Source organism: Ixodes scapularis, unplaced genomic scaffold (genome assembly GCF_016920785.2).
Source record: "Ixodes scapularis isolate PalLabHiFi unplaced genomic scaffold, ASM1692078v2 PGA_scaffold8__174_contigs__length_109621045, whole genome shotgun sequence".
Taxonomy (NCBI): domain Eukaryota; kingdom Metazoa; phylum Arthropoda; class Arachnida; order Ixodida; family Ixodidae; genus Ixodes; species Ixodes scapularis.
This window is the reverse complement of record NW_024609883.1, coordinates 62,848,434-62,865,981: the sequence shown is the minus strand read 5'-3', so window position 1 is coordinate 62,865,981 and position 17,548 is coordinate 62,848,434. Positions and strand designations below refer to the sequence as shown.

The window sequence follows — 17,548 nt, the reverse complement described above, 5'->3', positions numbered from 1 at the left end:
AGCATCGTTCATCCCCTCAACTCGGAGCCAGAAGCGGCCATGTGGCTGGTGCCTATCTTATGCCGCCAACGTTAATCATACCCCCGCGCTGGAGTTTTAAAGGAAGAAAACGCGTGCTGGAGCTCCAGGCATTGCTAGAGTTCGACTATTCTCATCACCACAGTGGTTGGACACGAGCCACTACCCAAGTGTCCGCCGAGGCATTGATTGTTACGAGCCGATGTACGGTGCTCACACAGTTCTCCTGCCCAATCCATGAGTCGCACTCGACTGTCGACAAGCGGGTGGTTTTGATCCCACAATTACGACATCAATCTTTGAGAAGGCAAGACTAAAAAAAATAGTCTCGTTCAATCCTCGCAATTTCACAGCGGCAAAGAAGCTTCGGAATCAGTGGCGCCCTGTGCGAGTACACTTGGACCAGGGGACCAGTACGCCTCAGAAAAGTCATGCACATTCCAACCCGATATCGTTTCATGACCCCTTTAAACTTCGCGGGGTGCAAAATAAAAGCAATGAAAGGTTGCGGTTAACAAGTGTCAAATAAAATTTTCGAATTAACAGACACAAATGAAGGAGGCAATTCCTCAGGAATACTTTCAGCCTTTCCCCTCTGGTGAAGAAGGAAGGCCAGAAATGCTGTAATATGGTGGGAAGGAAGTAATGGCCGGCCGCAAGTCGGCAAGCCAGATTGGAAAGGCTGGGGGGGTTGCCGCCATTTATGGGCGACGGTGGCAACCAAACAACTGGCAAGCCGACTGTCTGGCTGCCGTCGCCATTTATAGATGGCGGTAGGGCATGACTAGCCCTTAACAGCACCGCTGTATAAAAAAGTGCGTCTGTATGCGGGGCCGGGAAAGGGGGGGGGGGGGGAGGGGGGGAGTTTTAGAAACATACTGTGTTGTAAAGGTTCCTCTTCCCTGCATCTTTCGCCCAGACCAAAAAGCGTGACCCCGGAAACTACTTTGATTGGAAAAGCGCTCTTGCCAAAAAGCACGTTTTTGTCGTGCCAGACGCTGGCACCGTTCCTCACGACGATGCACTCAGGATAATAATACTAGCCTTTCAAATACTTTGCTTTCACTGAGCTTGCACCTCCTGCAGCGTGCCTTTTGCGCCGTCGAATTCGACTTTCTCAGCAAGAAGGAATCAGAATGACCACCAGCCTATACACCAACTCATGTTTACAAACAAACCGGAGCGCCCCTAGCGAACGTCACCGGCGCCGCGCATGCGCCGGGGATGGTGGGCAAGAAGCCCGCCGTCGCCCATAAACAAACCATTGAATTGCGTTGTTGTCGGCGTCGGTGGGAGTCCCCGTGCTCTTTTTCGCGTTGGAATTGTTGATTCTACGTCCTCCTAACTATGTCTGACTACTTGAGCGGCTTCAGCAAAACTATCGAGGCAAAACTTTGCGTGAATAATGTGACGTGCGGCGATTCATTTCACGTGGACGCCGCAGAATGGGCGCTAAAGCCTGACTCCCACGTCGAGATTCTGCTCGCTATTTTCAGTCGCGACGTCGCTCGGACTGCAAAAGGGTGGACCGTAGCTCAGATAGTGGACATCGATACTGAAAACCTCAAGTAGAATCGGGCATTACAAGTCGGTGATGGCCACTGGTAATAATGATCAACAACTTCTTGTATCTGTTTACACTTAGCCGACTTACCCCAACCAACCTTCAAAAGTGTTTTGAGGCCTGCACTTAGTTCTTATCGCAATTACCGGGTCAACGTTTGGTTTACGAGCCGCTGTCGTTTGAACGAACTGACGACAAAAAGCAGCCAAGTTTGAAAGAGCATGACGACAGTTGGAACGCACGCGCAATGGAGTACGGGCAAGAAGCACCGCGTCCCGCTTCAACAAACCATTCGAATGTCACGTTGTCGGCGTCTGTGTGAGTCTGCACACTCTTTTTCGCGTTGGAGTTGTCGATTCTACGTCCTCATCGCAATGTCTTACCACTTTAATCGCCTGAGCGAAATCATCAAGGCTCGCTACGCTGCTAAACTTTGCATAAATAATTTGACGTGCGGCGATGTATTTGCATGACCGCCGCAGAATGGACGTACAAAACCATGATGAGACTCTTCTAGCTATTTTCGGTCGCGAAGACCCTGGTGCTGCAAAAGTGTAGAAGGTAGCGGCGATGATCGACGTCGATACTGAAAATCGGAAGCGGGAACAGACAAAGCGTAACAAGTAGGTGATGGCCACCGGTACCAATAATTAACATCTTGTATCTACTGTTTACACCGAGCCTACTTAAGTCTTTTGAGGCCTGCAATTACTTATTATTGCAATCACCGGGTCAAAGTTTGGTCTACGGGCCGCTTTTGTTTAAACGAGCAGACGACAAAAAGTAGATAACTTTGAAAGAGCAGACGAAAGTTCGAACGATCAGGCGGCCGTGTGAATTTGAAGACGCACTGAATCCGTGGGTGGTCCGGACAACTTGGGGGTTTTCTCTCGGTCATGTTGGAACAAATCAAATACATCTGGTGACTACAAATTGTGGCCCGCACACGCGATCGTAGTTCGACAGCCTCAGGTTTGCCCTTTTCACGGCTGCTATCCACGTTCTCGGACGAACGGAGGGTGCAAAAACACATGAAAACTGATCTTCAAACTTTCCCAGACTCTCTTGGTAAAGCCCCCATCGCAGCATTTTGACGAGAAGGCAGGTTTTTTGTCTCGTTTCTTCCAAAGGAATACAGGAATGCATGTCTGGCATGGCGACTTCTGCCCACTGCCCCAGACCGGAAGTGCGTCCGGCGCGCCACCACCGCGGCGTGACGTTGGAGAGTTGAGTTGGTGTATAGTGTGAAAACGTCCCGTGCATACCATGCTAAATAGTTCAGCTTTCTGGTGAAATATGATGTTCGCAACACTAGCCATAGATGTCCTAATTGTAAATTTGTGAAGTATTTATAGCAGTCTCGCGATGAGATATGGCAGCCTAGAGAAATGTTAGAACGCATGACTATTCTAGCATAGTGCTGTAAAGTGAGGGCCCAAAACAAGTGCAGGTAAAACCGAATATAACATTTGCCTCCCGAGGCAGTATTTCGGAAGTTTCGAGCTTATGCAAGCTGATGAAATGTAATATACTAAGATTTCAAGAATCTTTGTCTGTCCTTCGCGCTATTTATGTAAAATCATGAATATCATTGCGTGCATCTTTGCGCATCTCTTTTTGCAGTAAGGCGTTCTGGAAGGGATTATTTGGAAAACATAACATTAATTATCTCTCTCTTTTTGAACATTTCGTGTATTTGACTTCCAATTCATCATGTGAGCATAGAGTCCTTTTTAGCGTACCATGCAACCCGATGTTTCACACTGCCAATCAGCAAACAGAAAAACACTTTTACGTAGACTTCACAGCTCGCGTAGTTTCTAGTATCGTCCTTCCGCGTCGGTCTCAAGCGGTTATGTGAACTTTATAAAGTAAAACTTTTTTATCAATATAAAATATATTTAATTAAAATGCCCCCAAAATTATTTGAAAGCGGTTCTGCCAATATTTTCTGGCGTTTTTATCCTCGACAGGCACGTTGTAAGTGATATGAGACGGCCTTACATACATTTCTGATTTTGAAGCTAATTTAAATAACTATGTGTTCCTCACACATATAACTTCTCAAACATATAGAAGTCTGTTATTGCCTTTTTTATCTGGTGAACATTAGTTTTATGTGTCTGTGGGCTGTACGAAAAGAAAGTAAACAGGGGCGCGCGGTGGAACTATGATGATTACGCACGCAAACCGTCAGAAAGTGTCCAATTAAGTAGCTGCCTTGTCGAGTAGAACGTGAAATACTACTTCGTTTTACTAAACAAAAATAATTTTGAAGGACGCTTAAGCTTAGCCTTTAAAAGTGGCACGCGATCGCGTCAACGGGCCTCGTCTGCATCGCCTTCTCATTTGCAGCGCAAGCGTGCCTCGCGTGGCCTAGTGAAAAGCGCCTGACTCGCAACTAAAGGGTTGTGGGTTCGAATCCTGCGTAAAATTTTAAATTTTTTCTTTAAGGCAAAGGAATTACTTTCAAACGTGAAATCATTTGAAACATACGGTGACCTTTATTTCGCATTACATATCATGTTTTATTCATCCTCATTCCACGCGTGATGTCACGTTTCACGTAGGCATTGTGGGTTGTTTGAAATTCTTGCGCTGGGGTATGTAGCTCTGACGTCATGAACCTATCGACCCATCAGGATTTTCTAGTCACGCCACCGACATCGGTTTTTCTGCGACATGAGCTCGTTAACGCTATCGTGTTAAAATCATCAATTAGCAAGGGTGATGCTCATTTGCAAATTAAATTGTCCGGCATCTTGTCAACAACTAACCTCAACAGCCAGGCTATGCCAGCTTATTCTGTATAAGAAAATGTTCACTTGGGCAAGCGCTATTTTGGGCCAGATTCGATCTGAGTGCGAAGGTGCGTATATATTAGAGTGAACAATTGCAATTACTCCTTGCTCCATGATTAGTCGCATGCGTGCGGTGCTGAGTGTAAACAATGTTTGGTTAGAACAGGCATTTGGATTGCCGCTCGGTGTTTCTATAAAAGATAGACTGAAAGGAGTCGTCCTAAAACTTTGTTACATTTCGAAAATTTCATTGCTTTCAGCTCAGTTGGGTCGTCATCATATATATATATATATTGTGAAGTGTATTTCGTAAACCTTATTTCATGATATATGGCCACGAGGTGCATGCTCATTTCATATCTTTATGTGATGTAATTAATTCCTTAGTTCAATGACATGATTTCACTTTTAATACTGACACACAAAGTTTTACCAATCACGGGTATTTTAGACGACCTAACACACTTCGCGACAACATTTTATACCGTGTAAATAGATCAGCTTGAACTTTAGAATTTTACTTTAACACGAAGAAAGGACAAGAAAATGCAGTATAGTTTTAAATTAGAAGCTGATCTATTTACAGGTATGTACCAACAAGCTCAACTCTTTACTCTTGTACTTAAACATTTTGATTCAGGCAAAACATATTTTACTCGTAAACAAATAGATATTGAGTCGTATGAACACGACGTCATGTATGTTAATGTAGATTTTCTTCTACTCTTGCGTCAAAATTAAATAACTGAATATAATATTTTTGGTACTTAAGAAGAAAAGTAAATTGCACGGACGATCGAAGAAACTATATAGTCAATCGTTTCACAACGGAAATAGTGTATATTGCCAAAAGAACGTGGAAAATATATTCTCAATTTAGCGGTTCAAACCGGTTCGAACCGTTTCGAACCGGTTTGAACCGTTATTTTTGGCTCCCCGGAACTGAACCGGAACCGAACCGAAAGCCGTGAACCCGAACCGGAACCGAACCGATAAAAATTTCGGTTCGACACCCTGTTCTATCGTCACTCAACCAATCATAAGCAGAGCAGGCTTAGTGAATAGCTCTTTTGGCACTGCTCGAGTGATCCCATGAGCCCGTAGCGTCGGCTGGGTCTGGACGGAAGCTGAAACGTAGTATAACAAGACGCGTGCGAATGGCACAATGGCCGACGGAAGCGACCAGGCAAGAGCAATCGGATGCGCGGACACTGACCTCCAACAGCAGGCGATGTTTTTGACTCAAATGTAGCGCAGGCTTAATTGTTCGGTGCAGTGCGTGATTTTGTTATTTTTCTAACGCACACTGAATAGGTACGAAACATTCTATGTTGAGCTATTTTTGCTGCTGCCATATTTGATCAATTTTTTTATTATTATTATACTTTGCTTTGTGACTTAATTTGAAGAATTAAACCGAAAGGTAAAAATTGCGGTTGCTCCAAAAATGAAGGACTCCTGACCCCCGTAACTTAACTAAACCACAGACCGTTGTTGAGGACTAACTGCAAGAATAAAAATGTTAAAAATATGCCTTTTTCTTACTGAAAGCGCTATTTTGCTGAAATTTTCAGAATCCTAAGTTATTTATGCCTATTGGAATCTCCTTTAAAGGCGAGATGACATAAACCTATCAGACATTGGTGACAAACATATATTGTCCGCAGCTAATGCAACATTGGTCTGTACAAATTGACCCATTTTAAGCGTGCGTACACATTTTAAGCATGTGCTTAGGTTTAAGCTTGTGTATTACTTTTAAGCGTGCATATTTGTGGTGAATATGTAGCTAACGCTTCTTGTTCTGCTGCAAAGACCTTCCGGTTGTTGGTAAGTACGTGAAAAATAAATATGGGACATTTCACCTACAGAATTTAATTTCGCTATCTTGTTTGTCTTAAATATAACGTTCGCAAAGCAAAACACATGATGTAGTCGAGTGAAGATATCTAGTTCGAAGCGTAAATTTACAAGCAAAGGCATGAGTAGCCGGCAGTAGAATATGTTTAAGACGAGCAAACTATTGAAACATGTCGTTCGGCGTTATTAACTGCCGTCTCTTTTTGTTTCGCTAGGACTACAAAGCAAATGATTGTGCAATGGAAGATTCTTTACAAATGTTTTTTAACAGGTACTTACCGCTTGGCAAATATCCATCGCCGTATGTTGTCCTGATAACGCGTATGAAGTCGCAACCGCTCGCCAGATGACACAATATGAAAATATTTTGACAAAAGAAAATGAGTTTGAGGCCGCTAACTTTGCAGTAATACCCGAAAGTTATCTGTATGGCATCGCTGTGCAACTCGTTAAAGGGCTGCGGCTTTGCGCTCACTGCACAGGCCGGACTCGCTGCTTGAGCGCCTCGGTAAACTAGACAAGAGATCCTAGATTGAAGAGAAGGAGCACCTCAAACCACGGAGAGCATTCGCATTTTAATGGCTGACTCCGTCCGCTCAACTAGGTTGCTTTAGGAGAAGGAGGAGAACGGGAAAGGTTGAGCCATGCTTGGAAACGCTTGCAAGCGATCAGCGCTCCCGCCTCCTGCCCGCAGCTTGTATATTGCAAAGGCGGCCCATGAACCACGTGACCCCAATGGAGCTGTGGGAATCACTCTAGATTCTGGGCGCACTACTGGATGGAAGCGCAGCTGCGACCACTGAGGTCTCTTAGTGTGTAGCACCACCACGCATCCGGTCTGCCGTAGCTCTTTTGTGGCTAGGTTTGTCTGTACTTTGCGCGTCAGTTGCACATGTCCGGTGCATTAACTAGGCTCGAGTCTTTACCACTTCCTGCCCCGATTCAAAAGCGCGGAGGAAATGAACAAATAGCAGTACTCTGAACTCTTATTTAAAGTTTCGAGCGCAACCTGTACATTTTGTTGTTTATTTCTAAATGCGTTAACCTCGATTTCGAGCTTGTGGCAGGAGAGGTTAGTAGATTTTACCACATAACAAGGAATGCATTATTAGGTTTAGTTTACTGACAGATTTTTTAGGCATTTAATAAATACTATTAACCTCCGCTTGGAGGTTGTGATAGGAGGAGTAGTACATTATGCAACACAAAAACGTTACAAACTATTAAGTAATATTTGTTTCTCTTAATTACTTTTGACGTCCTCTTGGAGGTTGTGGCAGGAGGGGTTAGTAGATATTACTGCACAATAAGTTATACAAAATGAAGTACAACTAAAGCTACGAAATACCGCCATAACAACAATAATACTCGTGCAATAAGAAATACGTTGTCAACTTTTCGTGATCAGCCTTCGAATGAGTTTTCATGAATAGGTAGGATGAAGGCTAATTGCCATGCCTTTCATGCCACAACCGATTTCAGAACGACTTTATTATTCTGAAACATACCGTTTTAAGAAATGCGCGTACTCCAGGTATACCTGCTGAGTCGATTATCCGCGGCCTCAAAATTAACGCAGATAATATGAAAATCCTCCGTGTTTTGCATCACCAGCCTTGTGCCTGCTACACAAATGTAAACATTAGTGCCCCCCCCCCCCCCCCCCCTTCGACGTTTCACATGTCTCCCTAAAATAGTTTTATTCGAAGGAAGTGTCTAGTTGAGGGTTTAGTTGAAACCATTTTTATTTTTACTAATTGAAACGTTAATTGGCAAGTTTCACATAATTATTTAGCTAGGAGGTTTTTTTCAAGCAAGTGACTAGTCGAAACTATTTTTATTTTTACTAATTTAAACGTTGATTGGCAAGTTTCACATAATTATTTAGCTAGTAGGTTTTTTTTTTCGCTATCCCCGATGCCCGTCGAATCTTGCCGTTCGTTACCGAAAAGAACTTCTTTTCATAAGAAAAAGGCTGTTGGAAGGTATTTTTGAAAGTCTTCGCTGAAACAACCGGTATGAAAGTACGGCGTCTAAAGGCAAACTATTGATCGGGGCTGGGAAGTATTTCGAAACAAACGTATCGCGATAATACAGTGGTACAGGTACTCAAAAATATCTCTATATTTTTGAGTACCGGTACCACTGTATTTGGAAAAAAATTATTTCTATCTCAGTAATGAATACATTTCTTATGTCTTGATTTATTGTACATAGTTCTATTCCAGGGTTAGGTATCTTGTTGTATTTGCTGTAGAAAATTAACTGCCCGGTTTTTATGACATACTGAAAACCACGTTTCGACGGTATTGTTTACGTTACTAGAAAAAGAAGTAATGAAATACAAGAAGAATTATTCTTGCTTAAAAAGTATTTAATTAGATACTTGAGAGAAAAAGTAATTTGCGGTTACATGAAAGAGTAACCGCTACAGCTTCGATTATTTCCAATTTTCAAAATGACACTGCTTTCCGCCGGTTTAAAAAGGGGTCTTTCTTACTGTCCAATATTGTATTAAAATCACCGATATATAACCTACTTATCTTCCTAACCCACTAATCTTTTGTAAACCACCCTCTTGTCGGAGACTTGCTTCGAGATTCCTTGGTAAAATCTTCTACGAACTAAAGGGCTCCGTGAGAAAGGGCAGGAAAAACTAGTAACGGTCACAAGTAACTCTAGTATTTTGAAAAGTAATAATATTACTCTTGTGATTACTTCCTTATCAACGTAATCAAATAATTGCAAAATTACTTCAAAAAGTAACCGCGATTACGAGTAACTTGAATATTTGTACTGAGTGCCGTACAAGTCTGCTTTTTGGTAACCCTGCCGCATAACCCCCTCTGCAAAGGGGGGGGGGGGGGGGGGGGGGGGGGGAGTGGAGCATTATGCAAAACATACAGAAAAGGGTCTAAAAGAAAGGTTACTGCAAGAACAGCAGAAAAGGTTCCTTCATAAAAGTTCTTCACTCTTTCCACTTTAGCGTAGCAAACGCTGGAAAGGAGGGAAGTAGAAGAGAGGGAACAATCAATCATTGACTGTATAGAACTTCTGAAGTCTTCTTTTCCTCTTATGTTGCAACAGGTTCCGTGAAGGCTACGGTGTCTTAGCGCACAGACAGGTTCGGTTCTGTTGTTGAATATCCTCATCCTGGCTGACTCAGAAGCACCTAAACAAACTTGAGACGCACACTCAAAGCAATATAGGGTTCATTTTGCGCAGAAGCATTTTATAAAACATGACAGCACAATAGCACAATGTTGCCATATTGTGCTATTTATAGCCCAATTGGGCTATCGAAAGTTTAGTCTTGCTGCGTAGTAGACGAGTTGACGGAACGAATGGCCACTGCACAGAATCCAAACCACCCTTGAAAATAACGGGACCTTTCACTACACACAGACGGGATTCCGGCGGCACTTGGGTACCCAGGACAGCCTCTTGACGCTCTACAACGACGTGCTGGAGGCGCCCTCACGAGTCGATCCACGAGTCATCGTCGCTGTGGACGTAAAAAAGGCGTTCGACTCTGCGTCGCACAAATCTATCATCGAAAGTGCAGCGTCTCATGGCATCCGGGGTGCACCGCTGAACTTCATCAAATCTTTCCTCCGAGAAAGGAAATTCACCGTCAAAGTCGGGAAGACCGAAGGCCCGAAGTCGCCATGCGGCGTCGGGGTCCCGCAAGGGGCAGTGCTTTCCCCAACACTGTTCAATCTCGTCATGGCTGACCTACCGCGCCACCTAGCCGAGATCGAAGGTCTCGGCTTTACCATCTATGCAGATGATATTACCATCTGGACAAAAGGTGGAGCGGTGGGAAGGCAAGAGGAGGTACTAAAAAAAGCTCTGGATACCATCACCAAATACCTCGACTCCGTGGGGATGGCTGCGGCGACCGAAAAAACAATATATATCGCTGTAGAGAACTGGCGGATCAAGGCTCAGTCAGAGACCCACAACATCCTACTGACGATGAAAGGTGAGGAAATCCAGAGGGTCAAGAACATTCGTATTCTCGGCTTGTTCATTGATGAAAACGGAAAGGCGTCGACTTGGATGAAAAGGACTGTCCAAATCTGGAAAAACACACTCCACCTCATTCGCCGGGTAGCCACCAAGAGATGGGGAGCCACGGACGGAGTGACACATGCCCTAACTCTGGCACTCCTTGCCTCAAAGGTGCTATACGCCCATAACTACAGCCGACTTACGCAAACTCAAGAACTCCGGCTAGAGCGACTTAACCGAGAAGCAATGCGCGTAGTCAGTGGGCTTCCGAAATTCAGAAAAATTGAAGACTTACATATTCACTCCAGACTTAACACCTTTAAAGAACGAGCGGAAATGCTGAAAACAACCCAACTCGATTGTAGCGACACTCAAAACCAGCCTACGCCAGGAACGACGACGACGAGGTTTAGCTGCCTCTGCAGCGCGAGCGATTAAAACAGTTCGAATCCAAACGCTGTCCGAGCTGGTTCGTTTCGTCCCAGCTCCCAACAGATTTGGTGACCCGGAATCGAACTCGCTCCTTCAAGGTCTGCTGCTTCATGGCTCATTCCGGCGCGTCCAACGCTCCTGACGGCGACGCCCTCCAGTCTACCTTGGCAGCGGTCCAGAATTTTCGGCTACCACCATTTTGGCCGAAAAATCCGATCGTATGGCTCATGCAAGTTGAGGCCCAGTTCCGTCTCCGGCACATCACCAGCCAGGAGACACAGTACCTTCACATCGTGTCCTCCTTGCCAGCCGACGTCGCCGAGGAGCTAGCCGACATTCTCGCCGCTCCGGATCCGGTCAACCCCTTCGACCAACTGAAGGCCGCCATCCTTGACCGCAAGACCGAGTCGGAGCGCAGCAGACTTCAACAACTAATCAACACCGAGGAGCTCGGTGACAGACGCCCATCCCAGCTTCTCCATCGCATGCGTCAGCTGCTGGGAACCCAGAACCAAGACCCTAACAACCACCTCCTGCGTGAGTTGTTTTTACAGCGGCTCCCATCGACCATGGTCCCGGTTCTGGCGGCCGCGGAAGACATGTCGCTCGACAAGCTCGCTGAGCTTGCCGACCGCGTCGCCGACTACTCGCGGGCCGCTGGCATCAGCGCTGTCGCCAATAGAACGCCCGCAACAACATCAGAAGACTCTAGTCTGTCGCGTCTTGAGGACCATGTCGAAACCATGAGTCGTCAGCTTGCCACCCCCGCACCCTTGTCACGACGTCGTCAACAACGGTCACACTCCCGCCGAAGCCTGCGCTCCCACTCAAGCTCAGTAGAGCGCTCCGCCTTCTCAAACAGCAGTCAAGTTGGCTCGGGCTCGGGCGTGTGTTGGTACCACTGTACCTTCGGCAACGATGCCTGCAAGTGCAGCCAACCCTGCTCTTCGGTGGGAAACTACGAGGACCGGGCACTGACGGCGGCAAGTGATACCAGTCGACAGGAAAGCCGCCTCTTTTATGTAGTTGACAAGGTGGCTGGCCATCGCTTCCTTGTCGACACAGGAGCCGAGGTCAGCGTTCTTCCGGCCTCTCTTTTGGACCGACAACGCAATCAAAAGACCTCCCCGCTCCAAGCGATCAACAACTCACCTATCGCCACCTACGGTCAGCGGTCCCTCACAATCAACCTTGGACTGCGCCGCACATTCCGGTGGCTGTTCATCGTCGCCGACATCAAGCAGGCTATCCTGGGAGCGGACTTTCTAAACTTCTACAAACTGGCTGTCGATATTCATTCACGACGCCTCATCGACCTGACGACACACCTCTCCGTGAATGGCGTGCTCTCTACGACCACGGCAACAGGACTTAGAGCGTTTTCACCATCAACGGCCTATGAGAAAATTCTCGCGAATTTTCCGAACCTTACGAGGCCACACACAAGGGAGACACCGGTGAAGCACACCATTACTCACCACATTGTCACCTCTGGGCCCCCTGTTTTCGCTCGTCCTCGACGGCTGTCTGGAGAACGCCTGGCCATTGCTCGTCGTGAGTTTGAGCATATGCTCGAACTTGGCATTGTTCGTCCATCATCGAGCAACTGGGCCTCCCCACTGCACATGGTCCCCAAGAGAGACCCAGGCGACTGGAGACCATGTGGCGATTACCGCGCCCTCAATTCCAACACCCAGCCTAACCGCTACCCGCTACCCCACATACAGGACTTCACAACGAATCTGGCTGGTTGCCAGATATTCTCTAAGATCGACTTGGTGAAGGCATACCACCAGATTCCGGTTGAGCCTGCCGACATACCAAAGACCGCCATCACCACACCATTTGGCCTCTTTGAGTATGTGAGGATGCCGTTCGGTTTGCGGAATGCCGCCCAGACATTTCAACGTACCATCAACAAGGTCACCCGAGGTCTAGACTTCGTCTTTGCTTACCTCGACGATCTCTTGATCGCCAGCACGTCAGAGGCCGAGCACGAGGAGCACCTGCGCGCTCTTTTCACCCGCCTTGATGACTACGGGTTGGTCATCAACCAGAACAAGTGCACCTTCGGCGTGACGACCATCGAATTTCTCGGGCATCACGTAACACCTCAAGGCATCAAACCCTTAGATGCAAAAGTTACGGCCATTCGAGACTTTCCGCAGCCAACATCTCTGAAGAAACTGCGCGAATTTCTAGGTCTCCTAAATTTTCATCGCCGTTTCCTACCGAGTTGTGCGCAACTGATCAAGCCGTTGACGGATCTTCTCGCCACCAAGAAAGAACCCTATGCGCCTCTTGAGTGAAACGAAGATGCAGCGTCTGCTTTTTCTTCAGCGAAAAAGGCGCTCGCTGACGCTGCAATGCTCATTCACCCCGTTCCAAACGCAGAGCAACGACTCGCCACCGACGCATCAAGCGTAGCGGTCGGTGCGGTTCTTCAGCAGAATGTCAATGGCTGGCAGCCTCTCGGATTTTTCTCCCACAAGCTCAAGAACCCAGAACAGAAGTACAGTACTTTCGCACGCGAACTTCTGGCAGTGTACCTTTCCATCAAACACTTTCGCCACTTCCTCGAGGGCCGGAACTTCCATGTTCTTACAGATCATAAGCCCTTGACGTTCGCATTCCAACGAAACCACAGCGACCACACAGCACGTGAGATCCGGCACCTGTGCTTCATATCAGAGTTCACCGTTGATCTCCGCCATGTCAAAGGCCATAAAAACACTGCTGCGGACGCACTCTCCCGCGTCAGTGCTATTTCTTCAGCAGATCCGGTGAACTGGGAGGAGCTGGCAACTGCTCAAGCAAACGATCCCGAGCTGCGACGCTTGCGTGCCACTCCTGGATCACTGAAGTTTGCTGACGTTCCTCTGCCCTTTTCTCCAACAACAGTTACCTGCGAGACGACAACTGGTGTGTCCCGACCATTCGTACCACCAGCATTTCGCCGCGCTCTTTTCAACAACCTGCACAACAAGAGCCACCCAGGAATCCGTGCTTCACAGAAATTAATAACTGCTCGTTTTTTCTGGTCCAGCATGAACGCGGATGTCCGTTGCTGGGCACGAACGTGCGTGCAGTGTCAACGCGTCAAGATCACGCGACACACAATCACCCCCATCTCACCCTTCCGACCACCGGACTCCAGGTTTGCACACGTCCACATCGACTTAGTGGGACCCTTTCCATCATCACAGGGAGCCCGCTATTTGCTGACATGCGTGGACAGATTCACGAGATGGCCCGAAGCATTCCCTGTCCCTGATATCACAGCGAAAACAGTCGCTACAGCCTTCGTCGACGGCTGGGTGTCCCGTTTCGGCTGCCCTGCTGTGGTCACTACTGACAGGGGACGGCAATTTCAGTCCGCTCTGTTTGCCGCCTTCACCACCGCCCTAGGCATCAGACACATCCACACCACCTCTTACCATCCGTCGGCTAACGGCATGGTGGAACGGCTGCACCGCCAGTTGAAGGCAGCTCTTGCCACATACGAGCCGCAAGAACGTTGGGCCGACCATCTTCCTCTCGTTCTGCTGGGCCTTCGCTCGGCGCTTAAGGCAGATCTTGGCTGTTCTGCAGCCGAGTTGGTCTACGGCACGCCACTGCGCCTACCCGGCGAGTTCTTCTCTCCACCCTCATCTGAGTCAAGAGAAGACCCCAGTGGCTACATTGACGACCTTCGACAAACCTTTCGTCTTCTCCGTCCCGTTTTACCAGCTCAACGGAGCCATCGAGACGTATTCGTGAGCCAAGACCTTGAGACATGCTCGCACTTTTTCTTACGTCGCGACCAGGTCCGTCGACCATTGGAACCGGCCTACGACGGCCCGTTCAGAGTGCTGGATCGGCAAGCCAAGACCTTTACACTAGACATAAACGGTCGTCGTGACGTAGTCACGACCGACCGTGTCAAGCCGGCCTACCTAGAAGCCATATCTCCTGCATCCTCTGCAACCGCCCCTGCCCCGTCAGCACCTTCGGCGCTTGCAACAAGAACCAAGCACATCACATGGACCCTTCCAGGGCCCACGGCTCCACAGGGGGGAGCCTTGTAGCGACACTCAAAACCAGCCTACGCCAGGAACGACGACGACGAGGTTTAGCTGCCTCTGCAGCGCGAGCGATTAAAACAGTTCGAATCCAAACGCTGTCCGAGCTGGTTCGTTTCGTCCCAGCTCCCAACACGATCATCTTAGATCCACGGAACCGGGAAGGGCTATCCTCCGCCACGTCGGCTACGACACGGACAGCCTTCCTCAGATTCCGCTTCTCAGCCTAGAAGAAACAACGATCCAGCTCACCACCCTCGCCCCGCTGCCCCGGAACATGGGCAAGGATTACGAAGCGCGGCGACAACATTGGGCTAGGGAACATGAAGTCTTTGTCAAAGACTGTACAGTCGACACGGCTAACTTTTTCGTCTACACGGACGCAGCAATTGGCAAAGACGACCAAGCGAGCATTGGAATACACATATTAAATACTATGACCACATCAAGCCGCCGAATCAATGGAGAACGGAGTACGAAGGAAGCGGAACTACAGGTAATCCTTGAGGGTGCACGTGAGGCCATGTGTCGACAGAATGCATGCACGGATCCGTTCGATTTTATATGGGTTTTCACCGATTCCAGAGATGCCTACGCTGAGTGCCAGGACGTCAGCTCATACAACACGACGGTTCGCCAGCTGAGGACACTCGCTCAGCTCCTCGCCCTCGATGGGCGAACACTTCAGGTTGGGCGGGTGCCGGGTCATTCCGGCATCCACGGAAACGAAGAGGCCCACAACGCGGCCAAAGCAGCGCTAGAATCTGCGCCGGTGCTTCCAAATCAGGACCAACAGGGTGTCAGTCGTGAAGGAGAAAATAATGTCCTACCCTTCAACCCAGACGCATTTCTGTCCCTGAAAAGGAAGTATCGAAGGGAAACCCTCGCTGCCCAAATACCACCAGACCCTCACGGAACCCTACAGACACGCTTCAGTCGGGCCGATAGGGTAATCCTGCGGCGTATTGGAACGCGCACCGCCATGACTCCGGCTCTTCGGTATAAGTTTGGCCTCACAAGACGACGAGGACGCCCAGACGACCCGCCACCCGTTGTCGCAGGGGAGTGCGACCGGTGTAAATCCGCACAGCAAGCTACGCTGGAGCACCTTGTCTGGGGATGCACAGCGACAGAGAGTTTTCGCCGAAGTGTTATCCGCGAACTACCACATCAGCTTCGTCCTACAAACTTCCAAGAATGGACGAGCCCCGAAGGCGAACAAGCAGACAGAGAGGCAGTGCTTCAATCCCTCCTGAAATTCATTCGGGAGGCAGGCATTCGCCATCTATTTTAACATATTTTCATCCGACATCATTCCCATCGCTCATCTCCTCCCACAAATGATCTGAGATCAAGGTGGTGAGGGCATCAGTAAAAACAAAACGTGAACAACAACAACAACCTGCCATTTAGAACTGCAACGGCACTTCCGTGGAGCACCGCTGAACATGGAGAAACTCAAAGGAACACTTCTTTATGACGTGGTCCACCCTTCAGATGCACCAACACGTCGATCTGAAGCAGCAAATGGTAAGTAAATGAGGCATCCGTGGCTTTACCAACACGTGTATCTTAGTCAAACATATTTACATAAATATAAGCCAACTACGAGTATAAGAGGAGGGTTAAAGTAAACGAGAATATTAGGATAATATTCAGGGTAGGTCGACCATCACTTTCAAGAAAGGAGAATAGAAGAGAATTCATTCAGACATTTGTTTTACAGTCGCCCTATTTAAAACTCTTGTCGATTGTGCTGGACATGCCATTGTCTAAACTTACCAAAAAATTAGCCACGTGCTTCCATACTATGGCACTTGTACTATGCTGCTCACAGAGCTGTTCGCGTCAAGCTTCACCTCTGCACCAGTGTTCTTGTGGCAAGCTCCACTGTTTTGCACTGCCATGCAAAGCGGTGAAGCACTGGGAAAGCATGCTTGGATAATCAGCAGGGTTGTCATTTGGTAACAATGATTGGGCGACGCCTAATTTTAAGGAATGCGAATAAACACAAAAATGTTTGTTTATTTTATATGAAATTAACTTACGTCAGAGGCCGCTGCAGTCCCTCGTCTGCGCTGGTTTAATAAAGGGAAATGGCTTAAATTTACATGCCAACAGCAAGTTTGTCGCGACACTAAATACATTGTTTGCACTTACCTCATGCGAGTGACGTCACTGCTGTCTGCAGCGCCGTATTGGTGACCACTTGTGGTTCATTCTTGCACCTTTGCTATGCTGTGACCACTGTGCATCGCACTGCTTTAGGGCGCAGCAGGCACTTCGAGCAGTTCTAATGTCCGATTCTGTTGAACATCGACCATTACCAGAATGTTCTGTCCCAAGACGGAAAAATTATTAACGGCTGGACGACGCAAATCATACCTCAATCGCAAAGAGGTTCAATATGTGCAGCTACTTTGCGGTGGTGAAATCACCGAAGTAGTGAGATGTTTATGCTCATCACTTAGCTCGGCTGCAAAAAATAACGGACGCATTGCCAGCCGACTAGGCTTTTCAGCGGTTTGGCTTGGATTTATGTGCCATGTTTGTCTCAATCCATAGAACCTGGAACTCACTTGCTATTGCCTGAAGTGTCAACCTCTATATGCACCTCGGCATTCGCATAAACTGGTAAAAACTATTATAAACCTGATTACATCTGGGGTTAGCTCTCAAGATTGCTGTTTTGAATTCAGCCAATTTGACATTTCTACTACCATCATGTCCGAGTAGACTCGCAACAATATATTAAGTGTATACATCACATGATGTAAACGTAATCGACACAGTGTTTA

At 47.6% G+C, this 17,548-nt stretch overlaps 1 pseudogene; it reads left to right on the top strand.

Moving 5' to 3' along the window:
• The first annotated feature begins 9,846 nt into the window (after positions 1-9,846).
• LOC121833596 lies at positions 9,847-15,560 on the top strand (annotated as a pseudogene).
• Positions 15,561-17,548: the final 1,988 nt, after the last annotated feature.